This window comes from Perissodus microlepis, chromosome 6, assembly GCF_051167445.1.
Source record: "Perissodus microlepis isolate ML-2025 ecotype Zambia chromosome 6, ASM5116744v1, whole genome shotgun sequence".
Lineage (NCBI taxonomy): Eukaryota > Metazoa > Chordata > Actinopteri > Cichliformes > Cichlidae > Perissodus > Perissodus microlepis.
This window is the reverse complement of record NC_140466.1, coordinates 5,722,877-5,739,445: the sequence shown is the minus strand read 5'-3', so window position 1 is coordinate 5,739,445 and position 16,569 is coordinate 5,722,877. Positions and strand designations below refer to the sequence as shown.

At 39.0% G+C, this 16,569-nt stretch overlaps 1 long non-coding RNA gene across 1 annotated transcript; it reads right to left on the bottom strand.

The window, feature by feature from the left end:
- Positions 1-4,608: 4,608 nt before the first annotated feature.
- LOC146384914 (uncharacterized) lies at positions 4,609-5,173 on the bottom strand. The gene is made up of 3 exons (XR_014800372.1): positions 5,018-5,173; positions 4,814-4,931; positions 4,609-4,682 (listed from the first exon to the last, which is right to left on the bottom strand). It is a non-coding gene; the product is annotated as an uncharacterized LOC146384914 (long non-coding RNA).
- Positions 5,174-16,569: the final 11,396 nt, after the last annotated feature.

Sequence of the window (16,569 nt, the reverse complement as noted above, 5' to 3'; positions counted from 1 at the left end):
TGATGGATCAGACTGCTATTTAAGCTGGAGGTTTTTTTTCACTTGATTCTGGATCATTGAAGTGGAAGGAGTTGGAAGAGTTGTTGGTTTGCAGCAGGTGTGGCTCTGTTTGAAAGCGTGAAATCACCGTAGGTTGTTTTTGCAGTGGTTTTGAGATGTACTGAGAAGCAAGTTTAACATAATCAGTACACTTTACTAGTACTGGGTTGAAAACATTTTTGCCTTCAGCACTGCCCTAATTCTTCATGGCATAGATTCAACAAAATGCTGGAAACACTGATTTGATGGCATCACACAACTTCTGCAGATTTATCAGCTGCATGTTTATAACATGAATCTCATCTTCCACCACATCCTAAAACTTTCTTTTGTGTTTCCTTGTCACGCTGAAGAAGTTTATAATTGCTTAACATTTAAGTATTACAGTACATTTTTCCTCTGGTAGTTATCTGTCTTATCATCACCGAATGTTGGTGAGTATTACAACTCCTGTGGTGTGCACTTCTACAGTAGATGTGTCATCCATGGTTACCTGAAGTGAGCCACGAGCACAGGCATGGGGAATATTGAGCTCTACAATAAGTCAACAGGTGCATAACAGGAAATTGCAGTTGGAAACCACCAACTGCCATGTCCTATTTCATGAAAATACTAAATAATTACCTCAGCTGCTGTTTGTAGATCCATTGCATCAGTCCCTTCGATCTTTCCTCCAAATGTTTTTGTAGAATAAAATACATTTTCTGATGAAAAATCCCTAACCTCAGTATTTTGTTGTACTTTGAGTTTTAGGACCTCAGAAAGCCAGCAACAAAATCCAGGCTGATACGATGACAAATCTACAAACTAAGCTAAAGATAAACCCTACTTTCCCCCACTTGCTGTAGTTTTGGATAATATAATATGATGACATTCTCCATCATGTTAAGCTAAATATCACATCCTACACATTTAGAAATATTACAGATAAAATTTACTTGATACTTAGTACATGTAGAGAACCGCCTGTCCTGGAAAACAATAAATCAAATCCTTTTTAAAGGACTATAACAGAGAAGGGATGAAATCTCCAGTCAAATTCTTCAGATGATTTTCAGTTGCTTTTATCAATCATGGCATGTTTTTCAGACTGTTTAACGTTGTAAAACATTGACTTCAAACTTCTGACTGCAGAGCTTTTGCATGCCACCTTTTTTATACTCTGCCTCTGCCCTGTGTTCAAATTCAGAGGTAATATGCTTTAAAAATAAATAAATAAAAACTGTTAAAATATTCATTCAGTTTCTGTGATGAGGAATCAGACCTCTAGGCATTTTGGCCTGTTTTAGGCCCTTAAACAACTTGAATATCTTTAAAAAGAGATCACGTTTTCAGTTAAAAAACAAAACAAAACAAACCACCTTATCACCATGAGCTGGAAGACAAACTTCTCCCATCTGCAGCAGTTACCACAGTTAAAATGAGAACTATTTCAGATGTTGATTAAGTCCTGACAGGTTACCTTTCAAATGAGCCACCAAAGCAAGTTGCCTAGGTGTCATCATTGTGTACTGTATGACAAGTCAAAGCCACAAGCCACCATCCTAGAGCAGGCAGACATATTTCAGCATTCCTCTTCTCCGCAAATGAACCTCACCTATCATGAAGAACACTCAGTGTGTGCAAGCTGTTGAACTTAATGTATTTTGGTTAGTACTAACTTGCAAAATATCCTCAATTAGGTACACCTTGGTCCTGTCAGTTCTGACCACTTTTTGCCTTTAGAACCACCTTAATTCTTTATGGCATATATTTAATAGGGTGCTGGAAATACTCCTCAGAGGTTTGAGTATATAATCATGTAGCTGCTTGATGCAATTGCTGCCGATTTGTCTGCTGTGCATCCATGATGTGAATCTCTTGTTCCACCATATCCCAAAGCTGCTCTGTTGGATTGAGACCTGGTGACTATGGAAGCCATTTGAGTACAGTGAACTCATTGCCATGTTTGAGAAAGCAGTCTGAGGTGATTTGAGGTTTGTGGCATGTCATGTTATCCTGCTAGAAGCAGCCAGTAAAGAATTGGCACACTGTCGGACTGACATGGTCTGCAACAACACGTAGTAAGGCCATGGCATTAAATGACGCTCATTTAGTACCAAGAGGTTCAAAATGTGCCAAGAAAATGTCCCTCAAACCTTTACAGCCCCACCACCAGCCTAAACAACTAATAGAAAGCTGGATGGAGATTGTCTTTGCTGACAGGCACCCAGTGTGGTCTTAGCTGCTGTAGCTCATCTGCCTTAAAGATTCAATGTTTTGTGCTTTTGTACTGAGTGGTTACTTAAGTTCCTGGTACCTTGTTAGCTTAGAACCATTCTCTTCTGACTTCAATATCTTCACTCAGAAACCTCCTCCTTTTTGGATATTTTCTCTCTTTTATTTGGAACATTCAATGTAAAAGCTAGAGATCATCCCATATGGAAAAGAAATAGGAAAACCTTATAAAAGACTTGCATCAGCTTTAGCTTGCTTCATATAATGAATCATATAAGGCTTATATGATTTACTCATGAAAGTGGCCACTTTCTCATTACTTTCATATACTGTTTTAGGAAGTATCCAAAACATACAAGTTCCATTTATATAATTTTTCAAGGGATCTTATATCTGTTTTCACTCTTGTATGCTTTTCATGTTTCACACAAGACAGATACAAACCTTATAAGATTTATATATATATTTTCCATATGGGATTGTAAAGGAGAATCCCAGTAGATTAGCACTTTCTGAAATACTCTGACCAGTCACGACACCTTTACAGTCACTTAAATCACCTGCCATCCTGATTGTGAAGTTCCATTTGAATTTGAATAGGTCAACCATGTCTGTTTGTCTAAATGGACTAAATAGCTAGCGTGGGATTGGATGGATTCTTCCAGATGCATCTTTATAGTGTTTAATGCACATTTAACCTTAATCTTTTTACTCCACCACTGATGGTGTTAAAGGTTCTGTCAGAGAAAGAAAAATTGCTTGCAGCCTGCACAAAAATTTAAGGAGGGGATAAACTCATCAATGTCCAAAATTCCTCATTGTTGCTAATCAAGAAAAAGGCAAATGGTAACCCTGACTGTATGATTACTCCAATTATATTATTATGTGTCAAAATATCCTTGGGCAGGGTACTGAACCACAAATTGCCCTAGATGCATTCACTAAAGTGTGCGTGAATGTTGGAGAAAAGTCCTTAGGTATAGATAAAAGCACTGTACGTATGCACGTGGTTGGGTGAATGAGATTTGTAGTACAAAGTGCTCTGAGTGCTCAAAATTGAGCAGAAAGGTGCTATATTACTACTAGTCCATTTAATAGATGAGGTCATTGCAGCCTTTCTCCTGATGTGTTGTTTCAAGATGCAACCAAAATATTTCAGTCTAAACTTTAGTCGGTTAACAGTTTCTGAAATGACCAGTCACATCACCTTTAGAGTCACTTAAATCACTTTTCGTCTCGATTCTGAAGCTCCACTTGAAGTTGAATATCGTTGTCTTGAGCATTTCTGCTTGTCTAAATGGACTAAACTGGTGGCATGTGACTGGCTAATTAGGTATTTGCATAATATAGGATATATAATATATTAAAGGAGAAGTATAGTAGGTGTAACTAATAAAGTGTCAGGTGTATGTGTTCCTGTTTCTGGCTTCACTTACCCTAACATCAAAATAGTCAACGACACAAATGTAAATACAGTTTCTGCAAAAGTATTCGGCCCCCTTGAACTTTCCCACATTTTGTCACATTACAGCCACAAACATGAATCAATTTTATTAGATTTCCACGTTAAAGACCAATACAAAGTGGAACGAAAATCATACATTATTCCAAACATTTTTTACAAATAAATAACTGCAAAGTGGGGTGTGCGTAATTATTCAGCCCCCTTTGGTCTGAGTGCAGTCAGTTGCCCATAGACATTGCCTGATGAGTGCTAATGACTAAATAGAGTGCACCTGTGTGTAATCTAATGTCAGTACAAATACAGCTGCTTTGTGACGGCCTCAGAGGTTGTCTAAGAGAATATTGGGAGCAACAACACCATGAAGTCCAAAGAACACACCAGACAGTATGTGCAGATGAAGCTTCATGAAGCACTGAAGCTTTTCATCCAATTGGTTCATCCCAGCGCAAAGCTTCTTGAAGCTTCATTTGCTCTAGTAGGACACCTACTGGACGTAAAAATATTAGTTGGCATGAATTTGAAGAGTGTGGCCTTTTGCACACAGCCTGTAAATGTCAACAACAAAAGGAGTGTGTAAAACATCTATATTGTAGTGATGGCAGTATACTGTGTATATTTATACTGGCAGTATGGAAAATGATTATTTGGAAATGCTTAAAATGGAAATGATCATTTACTGTGAGGTGAGGTGTGGTTGGGGTGTGGACAGTAGTTGTGCTTTTGTAACGTTGAGGTATGGACAGCTACACACTGAGGCTTTGAGCCTCAGTCCTGCCTGTTCACATTTTATTCTGTAAAAACTAAATTTTCACTGCTTTTATGACCTTTTTAGTGGGGAGAACATAGCTAGGATTTAATGATTTAACAAATCTTTTGAATCCTTTGTCCTCCACAATGCTAAATGGCTGGGAGTCCTCAGTCACCATGCTAACCAGGTCTTCATCTATTTGAGATTGTTCTCCTGAGGAAAGACAATAAAGACAAAGCACAAATATAAATATCACACACGTAACTTATAACAGTTGTATAATATTGTTATATCATTTAGTAACATTACGGCATGCTATATTATCATGGCATTTGATGGCTCACCTGGTCTTGCTCCACAATCGGTGTTCCCCTTATTCTCATGCAAAGCTCTGTAGTGCCTAAGCATGGATGAGGTGTTGTTGTTATATCCCAGCTCCCTGGCACATAGCAAACACTTCACCTTGTACAAAAGTAAAGACAGCTTAACATAAATTGTATTGCACCATCGGTATTATGAAAATACATCTTCTGTAGAAATTTACATACCTTGTTGGGAGGAATAAGATCAAAATGTTCCCACACAGGGGAGGACATCCTCCTCTTCTTAGCTGGCTCCATTCTCTCCTGACTTTCTCTCCTCACTCTCATAAACCTCCAAACTGTCTCCAAACTGTCTCCAAACTCTCACTAACCGCAACTCTCCATCAAACACCCACATTATTGAATGAAGTCTGAGGGGTTTATATCGCTGTCATATCTCGCGGCAAAGTTCGAACCACTTCATGAACCAGTCACGTGGTACAGCGAGGCTTCGGACGTCATCATTTTCAGCTCCTCCCATAAATGAAGCAAGCCTCGATACGCGCATCGCGGAAACGCTCCCTCAATTACTCGACACAAGCTTCGAAGCCTCGATACAGAACGTTACATCACTACCAGACAGATCAGGGATAAAGTTATTGAGAAATTTAAAGCAGGCTTAGGCTACAAAAAGATTTCCCAAGCCTTGAACATCCCACGGAGCACTGTTCAAGCGATCATTCAGAAATGGAAGGAGTATGGCACAACTGTAAACTTACCAAGACAAGGCCGTCCACCTAAACTCACAGGCCGAACAAGGAGAGCGCTGATCAGAAATGCAGCCAAGAGGCCCATGGTGACTCTGGACGAGCTGCAGAGATCTACAGCTCAGGTGGGGGAATCTGTCCATAGGACAACTATTAGTCGTGCACTGCACAAAGTTGGCCTTTATGGAAGAGTGGCAAGAAGAAAGCCATTGTTAACAGAGAGGGACACAGCAAACATGTGGAAGAAGCTGCTCTGGTCAGATGAGACCAAAATGGAACTTTTTGGCCAAAATGCAAAACGCTATGTGTGGCGGAAAACTAACACTGCACATCACTCTGAACACACCATCCCCACTGTCAAATATGGTGGTGGCAGCATCATGCTCTGGGGGTGCTTCTCTTCAGCAGGGACAGGGAAGCTGGTCAGAGTTGATGGGAAGATGGATGGAGCCAAATACAGGGCAATCTTGGAAGAAAACCTCTTGGAGTCTGCAAAAGACTTGAGACTGGGGCAGAGGTTCATCTTCCAGCAGGACAACGACCGTAAACATAAAGCCAGGGCAACAATGGAATGGAGCATGTTGCAGTTGTCTTAGGGCAAGAGGCAGGGTACAATGTGCTTAATTTTACTTTTCCCCTGTGGCACCATTATGTTAATCTGTGTCAGTTGTGTCTCCAGGAGTTTCCAATTCCCTCATTACTTTTGTGTGTATTAAAGTCCTCTGTCTCTTACTGTTCTGTGTTGGGTTGTTTGTTTGTTTGTTTCCAGGTCATGTCACATCATGTCATAGTTTTCTCTTCTACTGTTCAGGTTCATGTTCGGTTTATTTCATAGTTTCATTATCGCATGTTCCTGTTCAGTTTTATGTTCTAGTCTATTGTCATTGTTTCCATAGTTAGCCATAGTTGTTTCCCAGTTTAGGTTTCAGTTTAGCTTCACCCTTGTTTCAACTCTCCTTGCTTTTCTGTTTTGTTGTTTCTCATCAGCCTAAATAAACTGCTCACTTTTTGTTACACCGTAGTTCGTTTCTCCCGTGTCTACTTTTGGGTCTATTCCTCAAACACACCGGCTGCTAAGCCGTGACAGCCGGAGTACCCAGAAACACACAAACACGGGGAGAATATTCACAGAAAGACCCCCGGCTTGATGGTGGAATTGAAATCAGGGACTTCTTGCTGTGAGGCAACAGTGCTAGCCACTGTGCTGCCCAAAACAAACTGTGGCCAAACAAACATGGATAAATTTACAAAGCAACTTTTACAAATAAAAAGCAAATTATATTTTATATAGCATAAGAGTCCCATTAGTGTGTATGTGCGTGTTTGTCTGACTACATCAGTGTGGCTTATAGTAGAAAACCTTCTCAGTGGTCAGTAATTCTGAAAAGGAGCTACAGTGCATTTAAAGCCAAGAATGAAAGCTGGAAAAAAGACAAGTCAGTAAGTTAAAGATGGTATTGAGATCCATCAGCCTCAGGGCCATCATTACGGCATGTACACACCTGACTAAGGCAATGCATTGTTGCCTATTTATGTATTGCTTGCTAGATGGATTCTTCTAGATTCATTCCTATGATGCTTAAAACAAATTTACAATTAATCTTATTTCTCCACCACTGATGGTGTTAAAGGGTCTGAGCAGAAAAAGAAAAATTGCTTGCAGCCTGAAAAACAATTTAAGGAGGGGATAAACTCATCAATGTCCAAAATTCCACCATTGTTGCTAATCAGATAAAACCAAATGGTAACACAGACTGTATGATTACTCCAGTTTTCCACATTCAGTGCTTTTATAGTTGGAAACAGGAGCATATCCTATAAATCCTATAAATAGAGGCGGCTAAGTTTCAGACAGTTGGTGGATTTATCCCTGGCTGCTTCAGTCTATAGTGTCATCCTTGGGCAGGGTACTGAACCACAAGTTGCCCTAGATGCATTCACTAAAGTGCGTGTGAATGGTGGAGAAAAGTGCTTATGTATAGATAAAAGCACTGTATGTATGTGCATAATTAGGTGAATGAGATTTGTAGTAGAAAGTGCTCTGAGTGCTCAAAATTGAGCAGAAAGGTGCTATATTAGTACTAGTCCATTTAATAGATGAGGTCATTGCAGCCTTTCTCCTGATGCGCTGGTCCAAGATGCAACCATAATATTTCATTGTAAACTTTAACTGACATAAGTGCTATGCTATCTGGAATTCAGAGAGTTTCCTGTCAGTTATTCATGCATCATCTTTCGGTGCTTGCCAGAAGAATGTTTGCTGCTTTTGATCATCTGTGTCTATTGATTTCTGGGCCAGACTGACTGAAGATTTCTCAGAGCTGAGAGAGTTTCCTGTCAGCTATAATGTCATATAAGCCTATGATTGATTTGCCACACTTTGATCATCCATATCTAGTGATCCCTCGAGACACTTTTTTTTTCTTGTTTGTTTATCCTGGTGTTGTGGTGACATATGTGATAGCTCATTTTTAGGAGAATTTAGCTTGTGACTCAGTCAAATCTAAAGACACCCACTGCTAAAGCCGTTATAGGACACACATTTTGTTTATGCTGAAAAATGTTGAACCTTGCCAAATGAGTATAGTTTTAAAACCATCCCACAGAGGATGTAAATACTTCCCTAATTTAAATGGGCAAAATCTGACTAAGCAAGCCCATACCTGAGGAAGAGCACAGTGAGGAAAGTGTCAAAAAGTGTATAAACTCAAGGGCCAGAAACACCGCTTCTTGAGAAGAGCAGCAGTTTTCTCACTTGAACTGCAGAGAAACAAATGTCCTTGTTATGTTTGTTAGTGAGTGATGCCCTGAGTTAAATCAAGCTGTTCAGTTTGTGCTGTGTGGGCTAAATCTTGGAGGCTTCTGTCCTGGTCCGTCATTTTCTCATTCCCCCACCATGCCTGCAGTCAGTTTGTGTTCGCTGCTGCTTCTCCTGATTCTTGGAGAGCATTAGTCACCCTCGATCAGTCTACAGAGCAGTGAGAAAAAAGAGATTAAGTGAAATGATTTCATTTTTTTTTAATTTAGCATGCTGAATTACAGTAAAATAGTACAGCGTCTTCTGTTCCAGGGGCTTCTTTAACGTTGTGCTGTTTGGATCCACAAACAGAGTGATGCTGTGCTGTGACCCAGTAATGGCAAACAGATCTGAATCTTAGGTTTCGAGTGGATATTTGCATTCAAAACCAAATGCAGCTCATGTAGGGTGACTTGAATTTGGATGAGATGTACTTAAGTTTCATCATCTGATCATTTTTTCTGAACTGTCTCCCCACTAACAGGGCATCTTGAAAAGAGAGCCATCATAGAGTCAGGGGAGATGCCATGTTGTTTAAATCCACAGATAACAAAGTGCAATCAGGAGGTTTTCAAAGTCAAATGACGATACAACAAGAACTACTTAAGAGGCATACTAGCTCTCTTAAGCAATGAGCAGGTGGTGTCTTTAGAACATGCTAAGATCCGTGATTTTTATGTATACTATTATATTAACAATTTATATATTTGATTTTATATGACATAACAATGCAGATTTTTTTTCTTAAAAATCCCTAAGATCAAAGTGAACTGTTAAGTATTCACTGTATCACAGCAAACTGATTCATCCTGTTTGCTTTAATTAACTTTAAGCCCTTGACTGATTCCTCTTGTGGAAAAAATCATTAACTGAACACACAATTTTTTCAGAGGTAGTCTGCTTTGGAGATATTTTGTGCTATTTTCTATTTTATTCTGATTTGTCCAAATATGGAAATTAAAATAGCTGACTGGCTTCTCTTTACAAGCTATTTTATTTTTCACCGATGTAAATTATTTAGACAAGGTTTTAAAAAAATAATGAATAAAATAATAAATTATAAGCTTATGTCTTCTTGTCTGTTTATAATATTTCACCGTTCTTCACTATGTAACAATTTAAAAATCAGAAAACATCTACAAGGACAATATTTAAAGGTACAATGTGTAAAATCTTACTGCTAGATTTCAGTTAATTCCAGCTGACTTTTATTTTCTTACCTCTCCCAATTCAAGTGCTTAGCTACGTTGGCTACTGTACAACAAATAGGTTTAAGTCAGCCAAGAGATCAAAAACGTAAAATGTACATCAGACCATGTTCGCTTAGAAAAACATTTTTGTACACACTATATTTTTATACTTACACTTAACAATAAATCAAGAATAAAAAAGGATTAAACAATTAACAAAACAATTTAACATTTTAGTATTTTAAGTCACCTCAAAAACTCTGGTAGTTGTTTATCTGTGTGTTTGTCAATCCACAAACACACACTACATAATGGCACCTCAGTCGCCAGTATGCTACTTGTCCCTGTCTATTTTCTGGAGGAGGCTGTAAACCCTGGTGAAAGGAGTCTAATGGGGGTCAGCGTGTCAGTGAAGCTTATTTCTGTCCAGTGACAGTGTTGCTGATTTGAGCTGTTGAAGAAATTTTCTGTCAGTAAGCGAGGTTATTTTGGCCACTGTTGGCTGGCATTATTGCAACTTTCTTTGAAGTCACTCTAACATTGTTGGACTCGGACAAAACTCACATTTAATGTAAAAATGTAATGAACCTGTTTTTAGTCTTCCTTCTGTTTTTTTAAGGGCACTCGAGCCTAATATTAGCTGGCTTAATGTTAGCTTATAATCAGTTGTTGTTTAGCCTGCTAGCTGTCAGCTGTCCAAAGACAGTATGGTCACATATCTACTCTTCTGAAACATGTTTGCACATGTTTTTTGTGAACTTCAGTTCAGGAGATGAGGCTTGAAGTGAGGACTAAGAGGATGAGTTGGAAATGAAGGAGGAGTGAGAAGGCCGATTAAGATGAGGAGAAGAAAGGCGTAATGAGAAAGAGGTGATGAAAATATACATGTACAAATTTTAAATGGTCATATATAGTTTGAAAAATAAATTTATGAGTTTTAAATTAAAAGTAACTAATAAGGTGTTTTATGTTTGTGGCCAGTCTCTAGTTACATACATAAAACATAATTAGGCAGAATGACAATGTCCATCTCAGCCAATGTATTCAAGATACCGGGACAACATGTCGCCCTCCACAACCCGGCACCTGCTCCTGTGTTTTTAGCATTATATTATATTATGTTGTTGTTGTTGTTGCCTCAATTTTAAAAAAAAAGTTTCCTAAATATACTTAAGTTCAGATCTAGGTGTTGTGTTGTGACATGAAGAAACAGTAATACTAAAGATTGACTACAATCATTTTATAATTACTTTGGCTGTAGATCAGTGACATAATTTCAATTCAGTTAAATTCCTTTTATTTGTTTAGCACGAAATCACGAAAACAGTCACCTCAAGGTACTTTATATTGTACGTTAAAGACTCTACAATAATACAGAGAAACTCCAACAACCATACAATGCCACATTACCAGACGCTTTGGCGACAGTGGGTGGGAAAAACTCCAGCAGAGCCATCTGCTGGGCGGGTTGGCCATCTGCTGTGACCGGTTGGGAGACGTGTTTTGTTGTTGTTTTTTTAAAGGTTTGGTAGTTTAGAAAGCTGATAGAGCAGGTCATCAATGAATCAGACGGTTGGTGGTTCCATTCCTGGCTGCCCCAGTCTGTATGCCAAGGTATGCTTGGGCAAGATACTGAACCCACAGTTGCTCTTCGATGCATCCATCAGGATGTGAATGTGTATGAATGTTCAATAAAAGCACTTAGAGCATGTTTGTATAAATGTGTGTGAATGGAGTGTGCTGTACAAAGGACTTTGAGTGTAAAGTAGAATAGAAAAGTGCTATTTAAGATCAATAGAGCACAAGTATGAGCAAATCTATGTAAATGAGTGAGACGTTCCTGGTCAAAGATGTGAAGAAGACAGTTTGTTTAAAAGAGCTTCACAAGTCCTCTGCAGAGATGAAGTAACCTGCCAGATGGATGACCATCTGAGCTGCACTCGTGAATCAGGCCTTTGTGGCAGAGTAGTAGACTGAAACCACTCTGAGAACAATGCTTATGACAGCCCACTTGGTGGTTTCCAAATTGCATCTAGAGGACTAAGAAATGATTATCTGGTGTATTGAGACAAAAATTTTGTCTTTGGGAAGAACTCCAAGGACTGCAAATGGTTGGCAAATCCAAGCATTGCTCATCGCCTAATACGGTCCCAATAGTAAAGCATGATGGCGGCAGCATCATGCTGTGGGGATGCCCCTAAGTGATAGAAAATGAGAAAGTGATGGAAGGATGGTGAAAAACAGAAACAAAGTGATCACTGAGAAATGCCTGATCGAGAGCATACAAAGCCAGAGATATTTGAAGGGGAATTACTGGTCAGTAGTCCACTAAATGTCCTCTAAATCCACCAGTCCTACCAGTAACCTCAAATTAGTGGTACATAAGCACAGACTAAAGAATAAAACAATACAAACTTATTTACAACATGTTACTGTCATGGCACCTGGAAGCTGCCCTTCAAGAATTGTATTTAAAGATTTATACATACTGTAATAAACTAACCAGTACTTTCTCTAACTTTTCACAAATTGTGGATACCCTGGATGTTTTCAGTGTTTACTACACAGGTTTTGTAAAGCATGAACATATTTGCATAATAGAATTCTGTGTGCTGGAAATAACTGGATGACTTCAAGTTGTTAATATTCAGGCTGAAAAATATGTTTACAATCCACTTTCAAGTATGAAGTGTCTTTAAGCACAATTACAGTGCAAGAAAGATGACTACAAATGACTGCTGACTGAGGCAACACCTCAGTGACACAGCAAGTCATCGGCGGTAGAACAGAACAGAACGTACTGGTGGATGACAGAGGAGAAGAAAAGAGGAGGGAGGAGTTGGCAAGAGAAAGAAAAGAGGTGGGAAGATGTTGAAATGAACACAAAGTTTTATTTGGTGCTCCGGGATGCAAACATGAAGCTCCATGTGAGTCCAGAAAACGTGGACTAGAGGAAAAACACGAAGCAAGGGTTGGTTAAAACATGTGATGTTGTTATTCTGCGACAGTTATAATCGGTGAAGCACAGTGGAGAATTAGGACACGGAGAAGTGGAAACTGTGGGTAGGAGGACTAATTTATTGGTGCTGTATCATGATTCTGTGTGATAGAGAGATCAGACATGGCCACCCCCTACTTTCTGGAAATATTCTCTGAGCCTTTTTGAGCCTGTTTATTAACACTGGCCAAAAGATTTCCCTGTGGGGCAAACTATGGCTATGAAATAGTTGCATATGTGGAGTACAGCTGCAAACCCACTTTTGGAGGACATGTTGAATCAATTAACCATTTCTAAAGAGGAGTTGTCTCTTATCTCATTTTATAAGCAAGCAGCCTGCTCATCCTTTCCCCAGTACCCTCCTACATTTTGCAAAAATTAAATCTCACATTAGAGACTTTTGTAGTGTTTAAATCTGTGCTCTCCTCTGTGGTTTAAAATGGGGCACAGCCATTTAGCATGCATGCTTCAGTCAAGTTTTATCAGCAGCTGAGTGAGTGGTAAATGGACTGCATTAATAAGTCTCTTTCCTGTCTTTTCAACCACTCAAAGCACACTACAATGCAAGCTTCAGTCTCTATTAACACATCAGGGCTAGTTTTAGGGCTCAACATTGTGCCCATGAAACTTCAACATCCAGACTGGAGGAGTTGAGGATTGACAGCTGACCTCAGCTATGACCCTGAGGTACAATAGAGTCTAAGGTGTAGTATAGGTAATAATGTGACCAGTGATATTAAGGCTCATATTCCTTCCATGGAATCGATAAAAACCTTCTTTATTGGTTAATCATCCCAATCTTTTTTTATCACAAATTTAAAAATTATGATATCAACTGTTAGCTTTTGTTGTAATTTCTGCTGTTAGATATTACAAAATGTCATCTTTACAGTTGATTTTAATATTATATTGACATGTTACATGCAGGATGCATTTACTGTTAACACATCAGCAGTAGTACTACTGTAGTTTGCCTGTATTTTATTAATATTTTGCTATAAAAGAGGATTTTTAAACAAATTGTCAAGAAAGAAGCCAAACCAGGATCTTTATACAATATTTCAAAGTTTGTTCTTTTTACAAATAATGTGAAATACAAGAGAAAAAATGTCATTTACCATATTTGGAAGGAAAAAGCATTCATAAAACTGCATCTAGGCCTCAGGAAAATACTGCTAAAGACAGAATAAGCTCTTACAGCGACCTTTAAAGTAACTGTTGTAACTCAGACGCTATGTTTTCTGGGTCTGGGTGAGTTTGGCATTCTAGGACACAAAATATATTCCTGGGTCTATATTCTCTGACATAATCGTGCATGTCTGTTTGTAACAGATGGCATAATTTGATTGAGTCAGAATTTATCACAGTCACCGAGTTCACCAGGTTCAGCATTGGGTGATAATGACAGGGAGAACTTTACAGTGGCAAAGTAAAACAAGTAGGAAAGGTTGGATAAACATGTCAGAGGACATGATATAGTAAACATATATCTTCCTTCCTTCTATGCCCCTCATCTCTCCGTGCGTTTGTTTCTCCTGTCATGTTCTATTTTCAGTCCATTGTTTTTTCTCTCCCTTTCTTTCCCACCTCCTCGTCTCGCTCTTTCATCTCACTTTAAATGACAAACAGACCGATGATGTTAGAACAATCTGGGACATCTGTATGTGATTTCATCCATCTGTTTCCTGTGTGTTTTAGCTTCTTCATCTTTGCTTATTTGGTATATACTCAGCGCTCTGCATGGACTCTTTTTCAATGTATACATAAACATCTTTGTGAGCAGGCAAATTTTAGTTTAAATTCAAAATTTTCAGGGGGATCAAGATGACAGCAGAGATCCTGACGTACTTGTCACCTCAGAAACACCAAAATACACACTGAAATGCAAATGTTTATGCCATGGAAAGATTATTTTGGGGCCACCTGGCTGGGGAAACAGGGTGAGTCTGCATGTAGGTGTCAGTGTGTAGTATGCATGTGTGTGTGTGGGCATGCATGTGCGTGGATCCCGCTTGTGTGATGCGATGAGAAACGTCTGTTTCCCAGTGGGTCTCTCTTAAGGCGTACTAGCAACGCCAAATGCTGCCAACGGGGGTGCATTCGCACGTGTGTGTGTGCTTGCACACTTAAGCCTTCCAAATGTTCTCGCTGAAAAGAGATCCAAGTACATGACTCAAACGTCACACCTCTTCTGCTGCTAGCTTTCCGTCTCCCTCTCTTTTACACAAATCCTCATTTTCATCTCATTCTGTTAACAGCGAGCTGTGTGTTTTAACTTCATATTGGCGTCAGTGACTTTTCACTTTTTCTCGAGTGCACACGTGATATGAGTAAGAGTGTGCTAACTTTTTATCTGCACAGAAGATGCTGTCTATATTGTCTGACATAACCATGCATATCTGTTTGTAATAGATGGCATGATTTGATTTATTTAAACGAATAGCATCAAGCATCAAATACTACCATTTCCATAAAGTTTAATACATGTGCTGTACTGCTGTTTTTAATGGGCTTACCTTATGCATAATGCATGCATAAGTCTTAACCTTTCCATATGTTTTATATGAATGAAGTTAATGAAAATAAAAACTGGCCTCATGGCTGTAAAATGGATCAAAAAGCTTTTCTCTCTCAGCTTGTTATAGCAAGCAACTTTTGTTGTCGTCTCTTTGATATGCAAGATATTTCTATTCCTACCGGCCGTAAAAAGGGACAAAAGAAATAATGAACAGTTATGTACAGTGAGATGTTTTTGCAGAAACTGACAAAGAATACTTTGAAGGATCAAAAGAAAGCATCAAACATAAATGTAAAGTAATTTAGAAAATGACAGTGATAGAGCGAATTCAGCTATCAGCCAAACACAAATACCTACAAATGAGAGGTTAAAAGGGTCACATTTCTATTTATCTCTATGAAAAAGGAAAAACCATGTATCAGGGAAGGTTCTTGGTTCAAATAGGAAGCAAAGTACAGAAATGTGAGAAGAGCAACAGACATGACGTCAAGCGTGCTTTACAGAAAGAGATGTGTGAAAGCAGGAACACAAAGACCTCATGTCAAGATGTGAAAAGATCTTCGATTTGTTGCACAGGAATCTGAGAGGTGGTGTAAATTCAGCTGCTCAGCATATAGTCGAAAGACATGCAAATTGCGTATGCTCGTGAGAAGGTGTGTGTGTGTGCACGTGTGTGTGTGTGTGTGTGTGTGAGCGTGAGAGAGAGGGAAAGAAAGGGATGAGGCCCAGCAGGTGGAAATAAGTGTGACAAAGTAGTGACGCACTTGAACAAGTGCAGAGAAACGAGCTTCCTCCTCGTTTCTGAGCTGCTCCCTCACTTCTCTTCAATAACTCTGTAGTCATTAATATTCATCTATTCAACATACTGTAGCTTATACAGATACATTCATGTCCTGCCTCCCCACTCTACTCGCTGTGGCTCTGATTTTGTCTGATCTGATGGTTGAGTGACATGGACGTCATGCAATCAAACCCACACAGTTTAAATGGACTCCACAACGAAGTGCGTCATAGAATTTTTCTGCCAAACAAAAGCTTGGAGACCAATAGGAATGTGAAGGATGAGCTGTCTGATGTGCTTGTTTCATCCTTATATAGGCATGACAAGCTGTGATTCCACGGAGCGAGCTCTGTGCCACAGAGAGTGGTGTGTGTGCAGCAGGAGTCTGTGACTTTTGTATGTAGCAGCTTTGTGTTTGCACAGATTGAAGTCTGCCACACACATGCTGTTGGACAATGTGAAAAGATTAGGAATTCGTTCCCATATTTGCATCAAAGCAATGAAACAATTTAAACCACTGTTTGTTTTTTGTTTGTTTGTTTTTATTTTATTAAAGATGTTTGCAATCTCTACTAAATCATCTATAGTTAAACTAAAACTCCCACTTGCCAAGTAGTTAGGTAATTACCCTGCCAGCTTGATAACTCTGTGCACGGTCCATTATTGCCGCATTCTACTAAAAAATAGAAATACTTCTCATTAATTTGCATAAATTACGATTTAATTTACTTCCAGAGCAACTGGAAG